Below are 23341 nucleotides of genomic sequence, written 5' to 3'. Positions count from 1 at the left end.
TGCACTGTGCCCTGACAGTGCATTGTGATTGGCCAAAGCATTGCATCTGACCACAGGTCAAGTGCAATGGTTTGGCCAATCACAGGGCATGATAACGTCACAAGGGGGCGATCCCACCTCAATGTGATGTCATCACTCTATTTAAGAACTGTCATTGTGGTGCAGCTGTAAGATGGTGGGAGCCAGCGTTGAGGGCGGTGTAGCAATCGTGCACACAGAAATGGACACGGTCATCCATTTTGCTCCAAACCCTCCATCTTGTATCTCTCTCTCCCTCTTCCCTCATCCCCCTCCCTCTCTGCTGAGTGACACGTGGTCCCTAGATGCTGAGTTCAAAAAGGCATCAAGGCCCAGCGGAAGAGCTCATGGCTATAAACCCCAATTAGCCTGGCCCCCAGATGTCTGCAACACTCTGCTTGGAGAAGGATTTTAAAACCATAAACCAGTCCTTCGCTGAGCCTCAAAGACATTCCAGATAAGCCATAAAGCAGATATCACATTCAACATTCACTTTCCCCTATAATTATATATCTTGGACTATGAAAGACGTACATAAAAACCAGGTATGTATTCAGATCGATCTCTTTAATACAAGCCGTCTGATATATTACATTCCCTAGCTGACATCAACAGGAGAGCAGAAAATTATATCTCCTTAATCATCCCAGCAGGTATGTCATATGTCATATCTAGATATTCAGCAGATGATTCTGCGTATTAATCTACTAGTGGCAAGGCTGCTAAATGCACCTAGAGTAAGTTATGAACCATGACATCAACTGCAAGGGTTTTTGGTTCTAGCTTGGGTCTCCGCCCCAACACTCCTCCCCAAATGAGGCGATTGGTTCTTCGCTGTAAGGAGACACCCTGCTGAGTTCCTAGAAAAAGGCTGTTATGCTTGGAGCAAAAAAGAGCTGAGTAGAGCTAAGTTGAAGATTCTCCTTTGTAACATCGGAACCAACTTTGGGAGACAGCCCTTTTGCTCTGAAACTTGAAAGCTGCATAAACCAAGGCTTTTGGCAAGTACTTTATCTATCTAAATTCCTTTCTGTTATCTCTTTGCTGTGTTATTGCTCTCTTTATATTTTTATATATATATATTGGCTACATCTTTCTCTGTAAATATGTTTATTGCACCCCTTTGACCTTTTAGTAATAAATCTTACTTTCTGAAAGTGTTGAACTGTTTCTAAAGCTCTTTAATGCAAACTAAGAATCCCTGCCTCTGAAAAGCGCTACTGTGTGTGTGTTTTAAACTTCTGTATATCTCTGCCTGCGGTGACAGTGGTATACAGACGCTTATGCAAACATCATAGTGTTATTGCTAATATTGCCAAGTTTCCTCTTTCTCTGTACAAAAAGGAGGTGGTGGCAGTGTAAAGGGTTAATTGCGTAATTAACCTGACCCAGTAACAATTGCTCCCAGGTCGCAAGTACACAGATTGTGGTCCATTAGCTGGAAAATCTTTGTGCAGGGTGCAGCTGGGCGTGGCATTGTTACGTATGTGACAGCACGGTTTTAGATTGGCTAGTCCTTCGGTCACGAGTTTTGTGAGAAGGGCTGGGGTCTGATGCCACAATCGTCACAGGCGGAGCAGATTTTTTTTTTTTTTCGGAGGCAGTGGCGGCAGGCATCTTGATTGACATTGGATCTACTTTGGGGGACATTTTTTTATTTTTAATAAAGGACTCTTTAATAAAGAGGCCCTTTTCCCCATCAGCATTGGGACAAGGTGCTTTGGAGGGGGAGTACCCCTGCCCCAAAGCACCCCCCCCATATTGAGGGTATGTGGCCTGGGATGGTTCAGGAGGAAAGAAAATCGTTCCATTTTTCCATCAACACAGTCAGTGTTGATGGGGGAATCCCTCCCATAGAGCCATTATATTCTCCCGGGAGGGGGAGTATTCCCCACTGGGAGAACACAGTGAGTACTGCTAAGAACTAAAATACCTAGTAGCAATAATCACATGTAAAACCCAACAGGGTGGTTGTACCCAGGCTGACCGATCAACTTGAGTACATGTAGCCTGCCGATACATGGTTTGAATCTCGGCTGGTCCCTGCTGAACCGTCCGACATTCAAACTGTCTATGGCTGGCTTTAGGTGCCAGGATTGCTGCAAGGAGTAAGTCATTTTTTGCTGATGGTTTCTGGGTTCTCTGTTGTTATCAGGTTGCTATAACAACAGGGCTGGAACTTCTGCCGAAACTACCATTACTATGGCAACCTAACAGCAACAATATATCCTACACAGTGTCATCACTGTGCAGGCACAGGACTGAGAGGTGCATGCTGCATAGCCAGCTGCATGAAATCCTGGAAATGAATGGGCTCCAGTTTTGCATGCCCACAGCTGCGATGGCTGCAGCCACAATTTGTACAGGGTATAATAAACTACACATTTGGTAAGTACATATTGTATGGCCATGTATGATAATAATGTAGATCCACATTAGATGCAGTGATTTCTAAGAATCAAGAGGATATTGTAATTAAAATTTTGGGTAGGAGATTGTAGCTCCTCTTTAGGCTCTTGGGCAAATTTCCTTGCAAAGTGCAATTTCCCTTAAGTGAACAGCCTATATGCCTTTAGGAAATCAACGGCATTTCATGTCTCACCTTTTCCAACTATCATATGTGAACTACAAAGCAATGTCCCTGTAAGTAAAGACGATGAGGAGAAATGGGGAGATGATTGTAGGCCAAGTTAGTACAGCAGCAGGGGCAGACTGACAACTCATGGGGCCCCCGGGCAATAGGGGATCATGGGGCCTCTGTGTCCTTGCCCAAACTCAAAAAAGCCTATGAAAGAGGTACCAGGGGCATCCCATGGGGCCCCCTACTGACCCCGGGCCCTTGGGCAGTGCACGAGTTTCCAAATGGTCAGTCTGCCCCTGATATGTGGTGCAGGATTTTGCATGTGATTCGCACAGGAACCGTACCGCATTCCTGTGCAAATCACATGTGATTTCTGTGCGTTGCGAGGTTCCAAATGGTCAGTCCGCCCCTGTACAGCAGCCTACAGTGACAATGCTTCTTCTTTACAGATACAGTACAATGAGTGACTGTTGTCACCCCAGGACAGGAATTTGTTGATTTACTAAAACTGGAGAGTACAAAATCTGGCGCAGCTGTGCATGGCAGCCCATCGGCTTCCAACTTCAGCTTGTTCAGTTAAGCTTTGACTCAAAACCTGGAAGCCGATTGGTTCCTTTGCAGAGTTACACCAGATTTTGCATTCTCCAGTTTTAGTAAATCAACCTCAAAGTGTGACCTGGTGAAAATGAAGGGATAAAGCCTGAAAAATAGTAGCTAATGCAGCCATCACATTTAAAGACTGGAATGCGGCAATATACAGTGTTACATTTTTAAAAGTTTTTTTTGAGTTTAGGTACACTATAAATTATAGCTCAAAGACCCTGCATGCTCCAAAAATTGCTAGACCTTGTCTGCACTGCCGTGAGATGATCGTAATAAAGAGATTGTGTATGGATGAATGCGTTGCTGTCTCGTTCTTTGCTCACATTAGCTGTGAAAATAGCCATTTGTTTGTGAATCATTTAGAAAGTTTCATAAACTGCATCAAACAATGAACAACGTCTTTCAAATCTGACAGGTTCCTTTTAAGCAAAATAGTTATTTTACAGAACAATATGACAAATGAAACATCTTCCATTTACGCCTCCTGTGTATTCACTAAAATATTCACAAAAGTACTTGTAAGATGTTTTATGGCTAAACAATGAAAAAAAGGGAATGTATGGTCTTTCTAGGATTTGCAACCACCACTATTCCAAGAAATGGAATTATAACTAAAGGCAAACTTTTTTTGTTTTTGTTTTGGATAGATGAAGGGGTATTAGAACACCTGTCTGGTGTTTATTGCTGTCTGTGCCCCCGTTTGGGATATTCTCTTTCTGTATTTGTCCTGTTTAAATATTCCATCCAAAAACCTCAAGGTCTCAATATTCATGATCTGGGAGTCCCTAATCAAAACTATAACTCTGACTCCAAATGCAAACAAGATTAGTTATGGACTCAACCAGGATATGTGGGTTTTTATGTATATATCGCCTATGGATAATAATAAATTGGTGGTAAGTGCATATAGGTTGTTCCTTTAATTATACAAAATTGAACACACAACATATTTAAAAACAACCCCATGATCCTCCAACGGTCTTCAAATGCACACTTATTGAAAAGCTTTATGATGCCACGTATCATGTGAATAATGTGAAAATTCATACAGCTCAACACATCTGATGAAAACATTTGGGGTTATCAGTTGACCAATTGGACACATCTTGATGGATCAACCTTTTGGAGTCTTGATGCCATTCAAGAATAAAGCTTGGTAGAGACAGGTGTCTCCATGAAAAAATGAAGGTGTGTAATCAAGGGGAGGATGTCGGATTTCATATTATATGCTGCTCATTTCCATGCTGAACCTCCCTCATACACAGGCATGTAAATGTGCAATGTCCCAATAGAGACTAGATAAGGCAGGAGTCCCAAGTAATATCAAGATATATCCAGACAATGTGATCCAGGGGAGGAAACCAGTATTACATTATTGTAAATGTGCATTGTCCCAATAGAGTAAGATAAGGCAGGAGTGCCAAGTAATATCAAGATATATCCAGACAAAACGTGATCCAGGGGAGGAAACCAATATGACATAAAGGTCATTCACCTCCCTCCAGTGCCTATTATATGGGCAATCCCCTCTGATGACGTGTGGGTGCACGAAACGCTTTAGGAGGAGCCAATTATGCCGTGACGTCATGCCGCCAGAGCATCGTGGAGCTGCAGTGGCCATCTTTGTTTAAGGATGGTTAGTCCTATTGCTTTATACAGCTGTGTTTTTTACCTTGATGCATCGATTTTTAACATTTATCCCTGAATAAATTTGCACATAATCTACTACACTATGGGCATGTCCTTGTTTTAAACTCCCTGGGCAGAGTATTAAATTTCAGATGCCCTGCTAGGTGGTAAAGATCCATCCCAGTACCCAGAGAGGGATTCTCCTGCACATCCAGGGAGCAGCATCCACTCACCCATTAAAGGGAACTCTGGCTGATTTGGATCACCAGTAAAGTCCAAGGACCCAGTTGACGTACCACCCTACCCTTCAGAGGGAAGTCACCCCAACACCTTACCCACCTTGATGACAACAGGATTTATACTTATGGGCGCATTCACATTGCGCATCTGGTGAGTGCGCAATTTTCTCTAAACCACCAGCACCCTAAGAGCACTGAAGGTCACTTTTGAACTGTACATTATTCATTTATTTTATGAACTTTTATTTAGTAGCTTTTTATCAATTGTACGGTCAGATTCAGGGGCGGACTGACAGCTCATGGGGCCCCCGGGCAATAGGGGATCATGGGGCCCCTGTGTCCTTGCCCAAACTCAAAAAAGCCTATGAAAAAAGTACCAGGGGCATCTCATGGGGCCCCCTACTGACCCCGGGCCCTTGGGCAGTGCCCGAGTTTCCAAATGATCAGTCAGCCCCTGGTCAGATTCACAATATTCTTAATATCATTTAGCACTGCACTATTACTATACTATTATACGGGCGTTGTCCAGGGGAGGATTAATTAAATAACACATCTGACCTGTGCTAATATAGATGGACTGGAATACTTGCTTCAAGCTGTATTGCCCTAGGTAAATATTAGCCACATGACAAGAACAGTCCACAGTTCAATGGCCCAAATTACCTCCGTAATAGTGGTTGAGGTGGTAGAAATCACACTCTGATAAAGTAGGCATGAATACATATAAATTCTATATATATAGGCGAAAAAATGGAGATGATATATATAGATATATATATATATATATATATATATATATATATATATATAAAATAGATCAATCCATCTGCTAACATAGCCTATAACATCATGCCACATGAATGTGGTACTTCAAATAAATTATTATTGGAGCTGCTATTTTTAACTAATTAAACAATATGTGAAGTGAATGGAAATACCACAAGTAGCGCTCTCAACCCTCAAATACACTTAAATTATAAATTATAAAAATTATATAACCAATGTATATAAATGTAAATATAAATAAACATATACAAAGAAAAAAAAACTGCTACAAATAAAATGCCAATATTGTGCCAAAAAATAAAAAAAAATTAAAAAAGTCCACTAAGTGTAGTCCAAATATATAACTCTTTCTTCAATAAAGATATATTCTCCACAATCGTGAATTTCTCCGTTCTCAACATCCCATCAAAGTGCTAACTCACCAGATGCTGGTGATTAACCAGCATATCTTTCAAATATCAATGGATGTGGAAGATTCAGCAGCACAAAGATTATAATCGCTCATCAGGTGGTTGATTTCATTATACTCCTTCATAATAAATATATGGCATAAATAGAAAACACTCGCCATAGCGTAATACCGTTTAAATATTTATTCATCAAATTCCCCCCTTTAAAATCAAACTCACAATATGCAAGTAAATAAACATCCTTTCACAAATATATACGTCTGCAGCCTGCAGTATACAGTCTACAGCTCCCACAGTGGCATCTCACCAGCCGTACTCAGCAACAAATGACATGGTTGCGATCACATGGTCCGGCCACATGGTAGCAGTGTACGTGATGATGTCACTGCTCAATCACGCCCTAACGTGTTTCGTCACACGACTTTGTCCAATTTATCCAGTTATATACTGTGGTGTCAGCAGGGGTTGGGCTTTCAGAGAGGGATCCAGAGCAACAGGGAGCCCGAAAATCATCCAGCAACTCCTAAAGGAGTAGTGCTGCACAGAGACCACCAGAGCTTCAGAGTCCTCTCCCTCCAGGCTCTCCAGTCCCAAGACAGATGTAGCTCCAGGGAAACTCATTTCACTGCTGCTCATTCAACTTTACACATAGTATGATCTCTCCTAACAGGGTTCTGAGTCTTTCCTAGAACCAGGCAAAAGGGTAACATTTAATTCCTGCACATATACTGTGGAGTTATATCAGACATGGCCAATCAATAACAGGAGAGCAGAACTGGGAACCTGGAAGAAGCAGTGGAGAAGATGTCAGCAGCAGTAGACAGAGAGACACAACTCTCATCTGTCATCAGTGGTAGTGTTCACTGAATGGCTGCAGTGCAAAATAAGCGCCCCCTGTGGTTACTATGCAGCACGGCAGCCACTCGGCAATGGACCTGGAAGTCAGTGTAGTAGCAACTGTTACTACAGTGATTCTCCGCTTCTACGGGGATCAACAAGGTATGGTATATGCTTATTTACTTTGGTCCATGTTGGATCAATGTAACTATTCAAAAATATCCATACCTGGAATTTAAGTCAATGGCCTCTACAGCTTCAGTAAAATGACCCCAGTGTGACAGCGCAATTGTTTTAGGTTATAAAGGTTGAACATGTAAGGAGAAAAGTGGAATTTTTCTTCTAAAGCTTGTAGACTAATCTTCGCATAAGTGTCTTATAATGGAACTGAAAGACATTTGAAACGTTAACGGTATCTCACCTCTTCACCTATTCTGAATATGAAATATGAAAAAGTTATTTTCCTAATTAGTAATCCTGGTAAACGTGCACCTAGTAACACTGATCAGCTCACAGCACACACATATATATATATATATGTATATATATATATATATATATAAATAGGACTATGAGGCTAGAAAGACTCAGTAACTAAGGCAACCTAAAGGGAAAATAATTAATTTTTCATTTAAAAACTCAAGATGGATTTTTTATTTATCTCTAAATTCTTTAATAAGTTCTCACCACGCAGAAAGACATGCTGGGTTATTTCACATTTTTAGAAAGTCTTCTGCCATGTATTGTCTTGGAAAACTTGTATCTTCTTAGTTTTACATAATTTAATTTGTTGTTGTAGGAGAATAAAATGTAAACCCAGTTATGTTATGGAGACCCCCTGAATATACTGGACAGATAGCAAGCAGATAGATAGATAGATATATTATAGATAGATAGATAGATAGATAGATAGATAGATAGATATAAAGAGATAGATAGATAGATAGATAGATAGATAGATAGATAGATAGATAGATAGATAGATAGATAAAGATACTGTATATAGAAACCTAAAGGGAAAAAATACTGTTTTCTTTTAAAAACTGAAGATACATTTTCTATTTATCTTTTATTTTATAAAAAAGTTCTTACCATACTGAGACATGTGCTGGGTTATTTCACATTTTTAATTATGTTTGTTGTAGGAGTTTAAACCTGTGAGTAGACTGGACAGATAGAAATATATATAAATAGATAGATAGATAGATAGATAGATAGATAGATAGATAGATAGATGGATAGATAGATAGATAGATAGATAGATAGATAGATAGATAGATAGATAGATAGATAGAATAAAATATATAGGATCGATAGATAGATAGATAGATAGATAGATAGATAGATAGATAGATAGATATAGAATAAGATATATTGGATAGATAGATAGATAGTGAGATAGACAGACTAAGATACCTAGATATATAGAATACAATATATAATATAGATAGATAGATAGATAGATAGATAGATAGATAGATAGATAGACTAAGATAGATTGATATATAATAACATATGTTGGATAGATAGATAGATAGATAGATAGATAGATAGATGATAGATAGATAGATAGATAGATAGATAGATAGATAGACAGATAGATAGATAGATAGATAGATAGATAGATAGATAGATAGATGATAGATATAGCATTTAGGGTGGGTGATTTAGAGTCGGACCCTGTGGAAGGATTTTGGTGGCGGTCTATGTGCTCATACCTAATTCAGCATAAATTGTCCACTGAGGTTCTCTTGCCGTAGGTGAAAGCTGTTTGCGGATCCATATTCTGAAGATTGATGGCCTCATTTGAAGGGTTGCAGGGCCAGAGGAGCGAGCAGAACAAGCAGAAGGGAAAATGTAATCACGCTTCCAACTCCTGTGTACTTTTCGAGGAGGCCACTTATCCTCCTGCAGCTGACAGGGGCTGTGATTGTCTCTGCTCATATTCGGATTCGGATTCTTTACCAGCACCCAGGTAATTAGTTTGATCACTCAGGTTGCCTTATGGCCATTTAGTTTTTGTTTGTTAGTGGACGACTTTCAGCAGCGGGACTGTGTTGGGGTTGCTCTGTAGTTGCTACAGCTCCTTAACTTGCCCTGTATAGGTGCTAGGAGTAGATAGATTTAGTTCTGGCTCACTGTATCCAGTGGAGCTGTGTTCTGGCTCACTGTATCCAGTGGAGCTGTGTTTTGTGTTAGGTAAATGTAGTTTGTCTCACTGCACTCAGTGTGGCTGCAATTCTGGGTTAGGCAAATTGAGTTCTAGTTCACTGCTGTCAGTGCAGCTGTATGTGATTGTTTAGCATTTGCTCTGTGTCTCATAGGCTTTACATTTCATTGCTCTCACTCTGTAGACACCTCTGGGAAATAGACATGGAGTATTGAAACTGGGCAGCATGAATATGTATACAGTCCCAGCCAATCTTTGTGGCCTGTGCACAGGTGGCTGCTGGGAAATGGGTATAAATAGTCTGTATAGATTGATTTAGAGATCTAGAGTCTTCTTGTCTTGTCCTGGAGAGGAGGAGTCCACAATAAAGGGCCTGCTTCCCTCTGGGAAATTGGCCATGTGCTTGCTGTTTGTGAGACCTCAGCTGGGCTAGCTGAGAGGCCTGGAAGCTGACTGAGGAAATTTCTCTTGTTGGATCTGGTCTGGGATCACTGGCAGAGGTGTCTGGAGGACATTGGAAGGAGGCATCCATTCATCTCAAGACATTCGTGAGAGATGCTAGAGAGTGTTGGCTGCTGCTACCCTTCTGGTGCTTGAGAGCAGGGGCGGACTGACCATTTGGGAACTCGGGCACTGCCCGAGGGCCCGGGATCAGTAAGGGGCCCCATGAGATGCCCCTGGTACCTTTCATAGGATTTTTGGGTGTGGTTTGAGTGTGGGCGAGGACACAGGGGCCCCATGATCCCCTATTGCCCGGGACCCCATGAATTGTCAGTCCGCCCCTGCTTGAGAGTCAGCTGAGAGTGCAGGAAAAGGGGATACCAGCTAGTATCCTGAAAAGCTTGGCCCATCTTCTTCTGTGTTAAAGGGACTCAGCTCAAGTTCCAAGTTTGTGATTTTGTCTGCCAAGTCCATTACTGGCCCCTACAAGGACTGTGCTTAAAGTGCTGAAAAAGAAACTAAGAGTCCTCATCTTGTATATTGTTCTTTTCAGAGCATCATCCCCAATCCCTATCCAAGTTCTTCCTAAAAATAAAGACACCAAAAAAGCATACCCTTGGAGTGTTCACTGAGCCAAAGCATGACTGTGTTCGTGTTCCTGGCTGTGGGGAGAAAATACAAGAAAATACCTCAGGGGCCTATCTAACTGCTGGCTCCTAAGGGGGTACCGCTACATTAAGATGAGACATTTTGGAAAAGGCATAGAACAGAACATTTCACAACTTTATTGATTAGTAATATTTCAAAAGACAGCTTCTCCTTCGGTAAACATGGCCATAAAAAGAGCAAATCGTTGACATCACCCATAAATGATCAAATTTACAGTTTGATGCTCTTGGTTACTTTCACATTAATCAACTCATCAACTATCAGTGTCTAGCACAGATCATATTTTAGAGAAGCTTTAATTGATTACTATATGTATGATTGATGATTGTCACCAAGAACACCAATAAAAGCATACCCTTGGACTGTTTACTGAACCAAAGAGTGACTGTGTTCGTGTTCCTGGTTGTGGGGAGAAAATACGAGAAATTACCTCAGGGGCCTATCTAACTGCTGGCTCCTATGGGGGGGTATCGCTACATTAAGATGAGACATTTTGGCAAAGGCATAGAATGGAACATTTCACAACTTTATTGATAAGTAATATTTCAAAAAGAAGGGTTCTCCTTCAGTAAACATGGCCAAAAAAGAGCAAATCGTTGACATCACCCATAAATGATCAAATTTACAGTTTGATGCTCTTGGGTACTTCCACATTAATCAACTCATCAACTATCAGTGTCTAGCACAGATCATATTTTAGAGAGGCTTTAATTGATTACTATATGTATGATTGATGATTGTCATCAAGAGGAGACAAGCACCTCAATAGTCTGTGAATTGTAAGTATATTCTTCTTCAGCCATACATTGGTTGTTGGAACTTAGATACTATAGACTTGTCCGAGTCTTGGTCACTGTAGACCGGCCAGTTACTGAACCGAGGCACATGCCGGACTTCTCTTATTCCTGCTTGGATGTGCTTGTCCATGGAATCTGTTGATAACATTTAATTACATAATGGATTTACCAGGAAGGAACGTGACCATTTCTCAATCTGACAGGACAATTGCTTGACAGAGTTTTGGAAAGACAGACAATTTTAACAGAAGGAACTGCGGAGAAATTGAACACATCGCTAAATTGGCTTCATCAGCTTCCTGTAAATAACCAGTTCTTAGAATTAACTCTTTGACAGAAGGTTGTTCTCAAGAGTTAGTTCACCCAGATACAAATATTTCAGTTTTGATTTTGGAGGTCACACTGCTGCGGATTCTTATCATTTATACTATGTAATGTGAATGTTCCTAAAAGAAAATTAAAAAAAATAATAAAAAAATGCATACAAAATACATAAAAAAGGGCAGACTTGATGGGCCACTTGATCTTTTTTCTGCCGTCACTTTTCTTTGTTTCTATGTTAAGTTGGGCTTTGCAAGCACTTAGGCTTGGTTCACACTGCTGAGACTCAAAACTTGCGCGCCTTGCTTGTATCTCAACCAGGGGTGTACTGACCATTTGGGTACTCAGGCACTGCCTGAGGGCCTGGGGTTAGTAGGGGGCCCCATGAGATGTCCCTGGTATCTTTCATAGGCTTTTTTGTGTGTGATTTGAGTGTGGGCGAGGACACAGGGGCCCCATGATCCCCTATTGCCTGGGGGCCCCATGAGTTGTCAGTCCGCCCCTGATCTCAACGCATCTTCAACGTGACTTTCATATGACTTTTACGTCATGCAACTTTGGCTTTGGTTAAAAACCCTCTGACGTTGGATACTGTTGCATCAAAGTTGCATAGATTAAGACAATCCTTGCAACTTTTGTGATTTTAACATTGCAGTCTATGGCTCTGAAATCACGCCAAAGACGCAGAAAAGTAGTGCAGGAACTTCTTTTTAAATCTTTGTTTTTTCCCTGTTTATCCTTGAAAAACTCAATAAAAATATTGAAACATAAATCTCTGTGACCTGAGTCGCATTGATGAAGACGGCACCCGATGAAAAAAATATTTTCTTGATTTGTCATGCAACTTTATGTGTAAGTCACATGATAAATCAAGTGTGAACCAGGGCTTAGGGAATGTAATACAATTTTACTTTGAATAGGATACATCCAAAAAAATAAAGCAGCATTTTTGCTTGCACATGATTGGATAATGAAAGTTAGAAAAGCTGCACCTCATTCACTAAGCTCTGGGGAATTTTCCTTTGCAAAACCTCCCTTTGGAAACAGTCTATTTCCTTTAGTAAATTAATCCTATGTCTGCAGTCAATAGGTGAAGCTGGGAACACAGTTGTTTAAAGCTAAGGATGAGTTGAAAAATTTTAGCAAAATTAATTTAGAAGTAAAGATTACTGATTCAACCAAATTAGAAATTTCTCTCTTGAGAAAGAGAGAAATTTCTGTTGCTTAGGCTAAATTATAAAAAGTGTTTTATTTTAAGGGGGGGGAATATCTGGAGGTGTCAGGAAAGGAGCTGGAGGAAGACCACAGAGGGTGAAAAACCTGCTCACCTCGCTTTATGACCTCATCAATAGGTCATTATGCACTAAACGTGTGGACAGACATGTGTACAGATTTGTGTACAACCTCTGTGGTCTTCCTCCAGCTCTTCTCCTGGCACCCCTGTCAGTTGGAAAGGTGTATACTGTGGCGGTGCCGGGAGAGGAGCTGGAGGAAGACCACAGAGGGTGAAAAACCTGCTCACCTCACTTTATGACCTCATCAATAGGTGATTATGCACTAAACGTGTGGACAGACTTGTGTACAGACTTGTGTACACCCTCTGTGGTTTTCCTCCAGCTCCTCTCTTGGCACCCCTGTCAGTTGGAAAGGTGTATACTGTGGCGGTGCCGGGAGAGGAGCTGGAGGAAGACCACAGAGGATGAAAAACCTGCTCACCTCACTTTATGACCTCATCAATAGGTCATTATGCACTAAACGTGTGGACAGACTTGTGTACACCCTCTGTGGTCTTCCTCCAGCTCTTCTCCTGTCACCCCTGTCAGTTGGAAAGGTGTATACTGTGACGGTGCCGGGAGAGGAGCTGGAGGAAGACCACAGAGGGTGAAAAACCTGCTCACCTCGCTTTATGACCTCATCAATAGGTCATTATGCACTAAAAATGTGGACAGACTTGTGTACAGACTTGTGTACACCCTCTGTGGTCTTCCTCCAGCTCCTCTCCTGGCACCCGTCAGTTGGAAAGGTGTACACTGTGGCGGTGCCGGGAGAGGAGCTGGAGGAAGACCACAGAGGGTGAAAAACCTGCTCACCTCACTTTATGACCTCATCAATAGGTCATTATGCACTAAACGTGTGGACAGACTTGTGGACAGACTTGTGTACACCCTCTGTGGTCCTTCTCCAGCTCCTCTCCTGGCACCCCTGTCAGTTGGAAAGGTGTATACCGTGGCGGTGCCGGGAGAGGAGCTGGAGGAAGACCACAGAGGGTGTACACAAGTCTGTCCACATGTTGATCGCATGATGAGGTCATAAAGTGAGGTGAGCAGCTTTTTTCACCTAATGGCACGGTTGGCACTGAAGAAGAGAGAAGATTTATGTTATACACATTGCACCGTGGTGTTTATAAGAAACTTTTTCATGGGACTTTAATTATCGTTTATTATTTATTTGTATATGTGATACTAGTATGTTGCGGTACTCTTTATTGTTATTCATTTTGGTACAGGTGTTATGAAGTCACTAAGTTTTTTAGCAGCAACTATTTAGAGCACTATCATATTATTTTAGGGTGTGTTGCGCTGATTGAATAGGGGTTTAGATCTGCTCTTTGTTGATTCACAATTTTATTTGCACAGCTCTAATGATACATTTTTTTATCCATGAGGAAGAAAAACAATACACAAAGCTCAAAACGTGTTACCCAGCACAAGGACTTGTAATGGATCACTAAATAGAAGAGATTACATACGTCAGGTCTAGGGGCAGGAGCGGACTGACAACTGGACTGTGGCCAGGTTTAATAGCGACCAGACAAGATTGCCTCAAAGCTTAACAGAGTTAATCAACTTTAACTGGAAGGAAAAAGCCCATTTTACCAGTTTGGTTTTCATGAGCAGGGGCGGACTGACAACTCATGGGGCCCCCAGGCAATAGGGGGTCATGGGGCCCCTGTGTCCTTGCCCAAACTCAAAAAAGCCTATGAAAAAGATACCAGGGGCATCTCATGGGGCCCCCTACTGACCCCGGCCCTTCGGCAGTGCCCAAGTTTCCAAATGGTCGGTCCGCCCCTGTCAAGGGGTACCATTGTGTTGTATACAATTTAGTAAAGAGAAAGGTTATTCATGCCTTAGATCGCATTTCTCTTCTGTTAAAAGATGTTTATATACTGTAAATTGACACTGAATAAACTTTGAAATATTATTTTATATTGGGCAGCACAGTAGCTAAGTGGTTAGCGCTTCCACCTGGCAGTACTAGGGTCATTGGTTTGAATCCCAACCACAGCACCACCTGCCTTTAGTTTGCATGTTCTCCCTGTGCCTGCGTTGGTTTCCTCCGGGTACTCCAGTTTCCTGCCATACTCTAAAGACATGCTGGGAGACTAATTGGCTCCTGTCTAAATTGGCCTTAATATGTATATGTATGAATGTGAGTTAGGGACCTTAGATTGTACGCCCCTTGAGGGTTAGGGACTGATGTGAATGTACAATATACTGTATATGTAAAGTGCTGCGTAAATTGATTGCGCTATATAAGTACCTGAAATAAATTTTAAAAAAAATATATAGGTTTTGGTTGCCTTGAAAAAATCAGAATACCCAAACAGTGCCTGCATTTGATTGGATGCCAACTCTGTACAAGAATTTTTTGCTTTGTTCCTTTGACAAAAGTCCTGATGCAAAGGAATAAAATGCAGAGCATCCAGCTTTGAGATGAAGCAGTTGCAGCCACCTTAATGATGATGTCATAACCCAGCAATTAATGTGATGTCATTTCAGCAACAGTACTTGTATGGGAGATGATCCGCATTCCCATAAATCGCATGTGTACACAAGAACAAGTTACTGGCCTTTCCTATATATTGGCCATAAAATATGGCACAGAAAATAAACTGCTCCTTTCTCTCAAAAAAAAGAAAGCAAAAAAAAAAAAAAGGAAATAAAATCACTAAAAGAAGCCTAAGATTACATCAAAGAACCCGTTAACATTTGTTTTTATTCCGCGTACACTGCAGATAAGAAACCTTCTGCTTTTTTCATGTTGCAGAAGTAACATTTGGATATGATGTACTGAGAAATCTACAGTTTATGTTTCCCAAATCCCTGCACAAATAAAAATAAAACAACCTTCCCCGACACACACATTGAAAAATCAATTATACATTTTAAAAAAGTTATGGCGCTCTTCTATATTGATAACGGTGTCAAATCCAATCTGTTATTATCATAAAGCTATCATGTTAAAAGCGTCAAAATAAATAGTGCCGATTAAACATAAAAGAGATAGATAGATAGATAGATAGATAGATACTGATAGATAGATAGATAGATAGATAGATAGATAGATAGATAGATAGATAGATAGATAGGTAAAAATACATAGATATGTAATGCCCATCAGGTTCAGCTAGGGGGAGTTAGTTCATTTTTTTTACAGTATATAAAGGCTTGTTAGGAACCTGGGTGTGAGTCAGCCAGGTTACTTTAGTTCAGGGCTGAGGGCTCTGCAGGTCAGTTCTCTGATACCTCCCAGTGTTCTAGAACCTGGAGAAGTTTCTAGAAGCCAGTGTGAGTGAAGAGGAGCTGGCCTACATATTTGAGGGATCTTGGCCAATCCCCAAACAGGAGATTTGGCATGGGGCCAGGACAGCCCTTAAATATGACTGAGCATGATCATCAGGGCCAGTCAGTATCAGATGGAAGATTGATGAATGCTGGAGTGTGGAGCTTGGGAGGGGGCCCAGGAGAGGGGTCCTGTGCCCTGTGCGTAAATCAGTCCAAATAGCAAAAATAGTGTGTTGTGACAAAACAGAGTGTGCTCTCTCCTCCGTATCCCTGGTATACACACCACTCTCACCAGATGTTGTTCTATTAAGAAAGAAACCAAAACAGCATCAGGTTATTGATGGTCCTTGGTCCCTTGAAGGTTCAACCTCTGGGTCCTTTGCTGCTGTGGTCTGTGAAATGCCTCAATCCTTTTAAAGAGCTTGGTCATGGCCAGCATAAAAAGTATTAAAAGAGAACGAGGAAGTTTCTCATGTTATAATATCTTTTAATAAAAACTTCTTTAAAATGGTAATGTATTTACATGAGTTGTATAGAGCTCAGACCAATGATGAAACTAGGAACGCCGTTTTGCGCTCCAGCATGCGTTCCAAGAAGCAGACGTTCTACCCTACGCGTTTCATCATATACACGCAACTTCATCAAACAGCCAAACTTTTCCACAGTGTAATTAGAATTCACACATTGTTTTATAAGCCAGGAAAGGTTAAAAGCAAGTTACATGCTCATTTGGATCTCCTAATGTGCAACCTCTCTTACCTGAAAGGATTAGTAATCTACATATCTCAGTGAGCTTATCACCAAAGGTTCTAATAAATGAAAGGAAGTCTATAGGCAGAAAAAAAGAACGGTTCAAATGCAGACCTTTCTTTCATGAGGTAGCATCCCCCTAGCGTAGGTACTAGGCAAATTTAGCTTTTAACCCCTTTGTAATCAAAGGAGCAGTAATTGTTTGGTCAAGCCTATTACAGGCTGAGGGTTTGATGGTTTCCCTGTGCCTTTGGGAGAAGCTTCTAGTCCAGGGGGTCTCCAAACTTTCCAAACAAAGGGCCAGTTTACTGTCCTTCAGACATTAGGGGGTGGACTGTGACCATTGGGAGCAGAGATGTCCCAGAATCAGCACCCAATTTCTGGTGTCAGTGAAAGAAATTGTGCCCCATTATTGGTGTCATTGGGAAGCATCGTGCCCCATTGTTGGTGTCATTGGGAGGAATTGTAACCCTTCATTTGTGTCAGTGGGGGAAATTATGCCCCATTATTGGTGTCAGTGGATGAAATATTGCCTCAAGGGACAGATAAAAGCAAGCAAAGGGCCGCATTCGGCCCCAGGGCCACAGTTTGGAAAACACTTTTTCTAGACCAGGGCTTGAAAAAGCCGCTCACCCGCTCGCCAAATGCAAGGAGAAATTCCTGTGTGGCGAGCGGCGAGCACAGATGATGGATGGAGCGGCTGCACCTGCGCTCCAAGCCTCATTGTGAAGCCGAGTTCCGGTTTCCAACTTCCGGTTTCCGGCTTCTTCGGCACCGCCATTACACTGCCAGCGCCGCTGAGGGGACAGGTGCAGGAGAGGTCTGTTCTCCTCCGCTGAGAAGAGACACCCTCTCCACCGCTGCGGGAGACTCGAGGAGAGGTCCACTCCGCACCGCCGCGGAGGCCACAAGGAGAGGTCCGCTCTCCACCACCGCGGGGGACCTTGAAGTATTTTGGGTATGGTCTGTGGAAATTTTGTTCAGTTTATGTATGGTTATTTGTACATGTTGTATAGCTTTTAGTAGTACCTGAAAACTTGCATAGTGCTTTCTCTTGGTGTCTGTACTCAATATGGTAATAATAATATGCCACGTTAGCCATAGATAGTAGAAAGGATGTGAAAATGTAAGCAACACCTTTTTGCTAGCTAACATAATATACTTTAGTGCAAGCTTTTTAGAATACAGAGTTGTCTTCACCAGACATGGTGTCATACCTTTACACATCAGTGACATGAACATACACATAGTATATGCAACAAATGGTCACCAGGGGATGCCTCTGGCAGTCTGTCAGGATTCAGTGACAATTGTCCTATGTCTATGGATAGACCTTACACCCAGTTATTAACACGTTGTGTCCTTTTTTAATACTTTAATGGCAGAAAATGTGTTATGTGACTTTCTAATATAATAACAGAGATGCTGTGAATACACATTACATGTTTACAAAGGTTTCATAAATTAGGTTCTAGGCTCAGTCTGGCCTCTTATCCACTATGAGACTTAATTATGTAAACCAGCTTTCTATTAGACTCTGTTCTAAAGAAAAATGTAATTTCATAAGCTTTAAGGAGGTGTGGTTGGGGGCAGGGCTGGGGCGGGGTTGGGGGCGGACCAGGGGTGGGGTGGAAGCGGACCTGGGCAAGGTTGGGTGGGGCAACTGGTGGAGAATAAGGTTTGTGCCTGGTTTGTAGGTCTAGACTCGAAATGTTAAGCCCTGTTCTAGACCATAGGGAGGGAGATTCAAATTGCCCAACTTGAATATTTACCTTGTTCCGGCCAATCACTGGAAAGGGAAGTTTCCAGATGGGGCCTGAGTGTGGAAAATAGTCTGAGACACTGTAGAGAAGGGTTTGTTCTCCTCAGGGAGCCATCTCATTCAGTAGCTTGCATCCAGGAGAAGCTGGAAGGAGGCAGCTGCCCTGGAGACTTGTGTGTAGTGACATTAGGTTGATCCCTGATCCTGAGAGCTGAATATTGCACTGGGTACTGGAAGCTGGGCTCTGTAACCAGCTGCCCAAATTCTTGTCCCATGGTCAACAACTGCAGGGCCTTAGACTGTTCACTAACACTATTAACCATACCACTATTGCTAGAAGACCTCGGATTACTGGCCAATTCTGAGCATTTCTTGGAGTATCCAATTTTTCAACCCCTTTACAATTACAAGTTATTCCAGCAATAAACTGCAGAAAGACAGTCCCTAGGCTGTTTGTTGAAGCCGGAGAGTATGGACTTTTACTTGGCTATTGGGTGGCTGGTGGGGGAAGATTTAGTTAAAGCCAGTGGATACAACAGTTGTAGCACTGCAATACAATATAGTCAGGGTTTCCAACCTTTCTAAGCAAAGGGCCAGTTTATTGTGGTGCCACTTTGTGATGCTGGTGCTACTGTTTGAAGCATTTAGGATTTTCCCCCCGTGCTGGAGGAAGAAGAGGGTGAAGAAGACCTCTGATGTAACCAAATGGAAAAAGCGGACATTTGAAAAAAAGAGATAGAGGTAAGTAGAGATTTTTTAAAAATGTTTCAAGGGTGCTCCAATGGAAAGGTGAGGGCAAATGGGAGGGGGGATTTAAAGGCATTTATTAATAACCAATCCTTTTATGCACCCCCTAGAGAAGATTTTTTTTCATCCAAATGATTAACTGGCAGCTGGAATGGATTAGCTTCCACGTGGACATTACATGCTTGTTCCATGCTGGGAACACGCCATTTTCCTTTTTGTCTACCACCTGTCACACAATTAAAAAGACCAATGCTTTGGCCACAACAAGTTCAATTAACCACCATCTGGACACCTCTCGGGGCCATTACAGTTGAAAAACGTATGCAGGCACAAGCATTTCCCAGTACGGACTGAAAATGACAATCAGTCTGCTGCTACTGTCCACATCTATGAATTCTTTTTTGCTAACATCATGACTCAATCCGCCATTATAGGCTATCATTACACCCTAAAAACACTTCTTCTGAATGACCTGTGTATGTTATTTAAAGACATTTTCAGAATAACTCACAGTGACTCATCTTGAAAGCCTAGGGGAATCTATGTGGTTATGCTTCTCGAGGTTAATGAAGCTATAATGCAAGCATAAATATATACTCAGTTGGGTCATTGAGGAATAGAAGAAGAATAAGTTGATCATTTAAGTACTGTTCGATCAGAGCTACACGCTAAGCAGAATGAGATAAATGAAATTTAATAAATGTTCTGGGGAAAGAGATTGAAAAATAGAATTTAGTTTTCCTTTTGCTGTCTATAAATATACTGTATATGCATAGTCTGAGCAAATGTGATTAACCACTTGAGCTCCTGAGGATTTACCCCCCTTAATGACCACGCCTCTTTTTGCTACTTGGCGCTGCACTAATTCAACTGATAATTGCGCGGTCATGCAATGCTGCACCCAAACGAAATCTACGTCCTTTTTTTCACACAAATAGAGCTTTCTTTCGGTGTAATTTGATCACCTGTGCGCTTTTTATTTTTCACGCTATAAACAAAAAGACGCCAAAAATGTTGAAGAAAAACAATATTTTTTATTTTCAGCTATAAAAAATATATAGTAAACTCAAAGTTGGTTATAAATTTAGGCCAAAATGTATTCTGCTACTTGTTTTTGGTAAAAAAAAATCCCAATGAGTGTATATTGATTGCTTTGTGTGGAAGTTATAGCGTCTACAAACTATGGTATAAATACTGCAATTTACGCCATTTTTCTGCTATACAGCGCTGCGCTAGTTTAACGGACAATTGCGCGGTCATGCAATACGGTACATAAATTAAATTTACATCCTTTTTTTCCCCACAAATTGAGCTTTCTTTCAATGGTATTTGATCGCCTGTGCCTGTTATTTTTTGCGCTATAAAAAAAAAAGGCTGACAATTTTGAGGGAAAAAAAACAATATTTTGGACTTTTTGCTATAAAACATGTCCAGTAAAAAAAAAATGCAAAAATCAAATTTAGTCATAAATTTCTGCCAAAATGCATTCTGCGACATGTCTTTGCTAAAAAAAAACCAATACGTGTAAATTAATTGGTTTACGTGAAAGTTATAGCGTTTACAAATGACGGGAAAGATACTGGGATGTTTAGGGTTTTTTTTATACTAATAATGGCGGCGATCAGCGAATTATGGCGGCGATCAGGGACTTATGGCAGCAAACAGCGACTTATGGCGGGACTGCGGCGGACATTCTGACATTGGGGGGTACTGACTTGGGGTCACTGACATCCCCAAAAACACTAATACAGTGATCAGTGCAAAAAAAAAACACTGACACTGTACTAATGGCAATGGGGAGGAAGGGGTTAACTATATTTAGCAGGGAAGGGTTATAGGAGTGAGGGGGAGTGTTTTACTAGGGGGCGGGGGTGTGTACTGGGCAGGACAAGGCTGATCGAGAAAGTGAAACTATTCTTTCTCAATCAGCTCATCCTCGAGCTGACAGAGAGGTGACAGACAGCACAGCTACTGCAGCTGTGCTCTCTGTCACCGTTTACCGCCGATCGCCGGGACATAGCCGCTAATGAGCGGCTGTGACCCGGCAACTGACATCTGCGGCGATGATCCACAGGACAAATAGGGCGGCAGCGAGCCTCGCATGCGCCCCCTATTTGTTTACAAAACATACGTTTTAAAACGTGGTTTTGCCTGTGAGTGCCGCCCTGCCGCCGTATATGTACAGTGGCTGGGCGGCATGCGGTTAAAGGGAAAGGATAGCTTTTTCGATTTATTTTCAACTTGATATAGATATGGATTTTCTATAAGGATGATGAGACATTATATGGCAAAACATTTGTGGGCACCTGGCCCTCACACCTCTATGAGCTTGTTTGGCAAGAAATTTCAAAAACCACAAGTGTTAAAGTCAATGTAAACCCTAAAAAAAAAGCTGCTCTTATTTACTCCTTTTTGGTCTGTTAAAGTGGCTCTAAAGTCTTATAGCACTACCCCCTTAGGTGTTGCTGACGTTTTGAGTCCTCCTATAGTTCTGCACTGCCAGGCAACATGCATTTTCACATCCACTTCCATTCAGGAGTCAGTAACCAGTCCTTAAGCCTGTTGTGAAGTTTTATTAGGAGATTTAGAACTGGGATGGGGTAAGGGGTGTACGGGATGCCCAAGGGAACTGAGAAACCGAGGACAACTTCCTGAACTATGTACAAGTCTTTACACAAAAATGCTCTTCGTGGAGAGCTAGACAGCATCTCCTGTTGTACCACTGCAGACCCTGGATATTCCTCTATCCAGCTGCCTGGAGGAATCACTGTGCAGGGGAGGATCCAGTGCCTGTCAATTTAAGAAATAAGACAGCCCCGGGTAGCTGATAATCTGGTTTCCCACCAGTGTTCCTTCCCATATCTGGCCCAGGGGGTGCAGGTCTACTCACTCAGGCCTTCTCCTGTGTTGTTGATGGGTCAGTAGCTGCTACAAAGCCTTTTTGCTGGGCCGCTCCTTCCCTGCCTCACATGTGATCCTCTCTCAGGGGGCTGGTGAAGTCCCGAGCTTTCCTCCTTCCAAGGTCCTCTACCTGTAGGTGAGCCCCTCTCTACCTGGGCCCCATCACAGGCTCCTGCCTCCTCAACTCTCCTCTCCAACAACAACTCCATCTCCCCTTACTGAGCAGGCTTGGTTACTCTTAAAGGCTGTCTTGGCTCTTTGCCAAGCCTCCTTTTGGGGATTGTCCAGGATCCTCTAAGAGCACAGACCAGCCACTGCTTCTAGATCTTTCTCCAAAGTTCTATCGCAGGGACTAATTCCAGACGGCTGGTCTGCAGAGCTTCTCAGCTCTGACCACAATTTGACCACACTAGCTATCACATCCAGGCTCCTACTCAGCCCTAACTAACAATTGGAGTCTAGCTCCCCCTAGCTAACTAGGAGGGTGCTACAGTCTATTTTATACCTTAAACACTCCCCCACATATAGAGCTTTCTTCCGGTGGTACTTGATCACCTCTGTGTTTTTAATTTTTTTTACTATAAACAAAAATTATGTTTTTTTATAAAACAGTATTTTTGACTTTTTGCTATGAGACATATCCAATAAACAAAAGAAAAAATATAATTTCATAAATTTTGGCCAAAATGTATTCTGCTACATCTTTGCTAAAAAGATCCCAACAAGTGTATATTAATTGGTTTATGTGAATGTTATAGCGCTTACAATTGGTGGTATATTTACTGGAATTTTTCATTTTTTTATACTAGTAATGGCGGTGATCAACGACTTATAGTGGGACTTCAGCGGGCATTCTGACACTAACTAACACTAGTTGGGAACTGACTAACTGTAGCTGACATCTAATACAGTGATCAGTGCTAATAAAAAGCACTGACACTGTACTAATGACACTGGGCAGGAAGGTTTAACATCTGGGGTGATCAAAGGGTTAACAGTGTACTGCTGTGTGCTGTTTTACTACTGAACATGCTGCTTTCTATCGTTTTGCTTTGCAGAGAGATTGAAAGCAGCAAGTCCTCGTTGACAGGAGAGAGATCTGTGTTGTTTGCACA

The sequence above is a fragment of the Staurois parvus genome, unplaced genomic scaffold, assembly GCF_062004578.1.
Source record: "Staurois parvus isolate SC_StPar_1 unplaced genomic scaffold, SC_StPar_1.0 ptg000184l, whole genome shotgun sequence".
In the NCBI taxonomy this organism is placed as follows: domain Eukaryota; kingdom Metazoa; phylum Chordata; class Amphibia; order Anura; family Ranidae; genus Staurois; species Staurois parvus.
Note: the sequence above shows the minus strand (reverse complement) of the source record.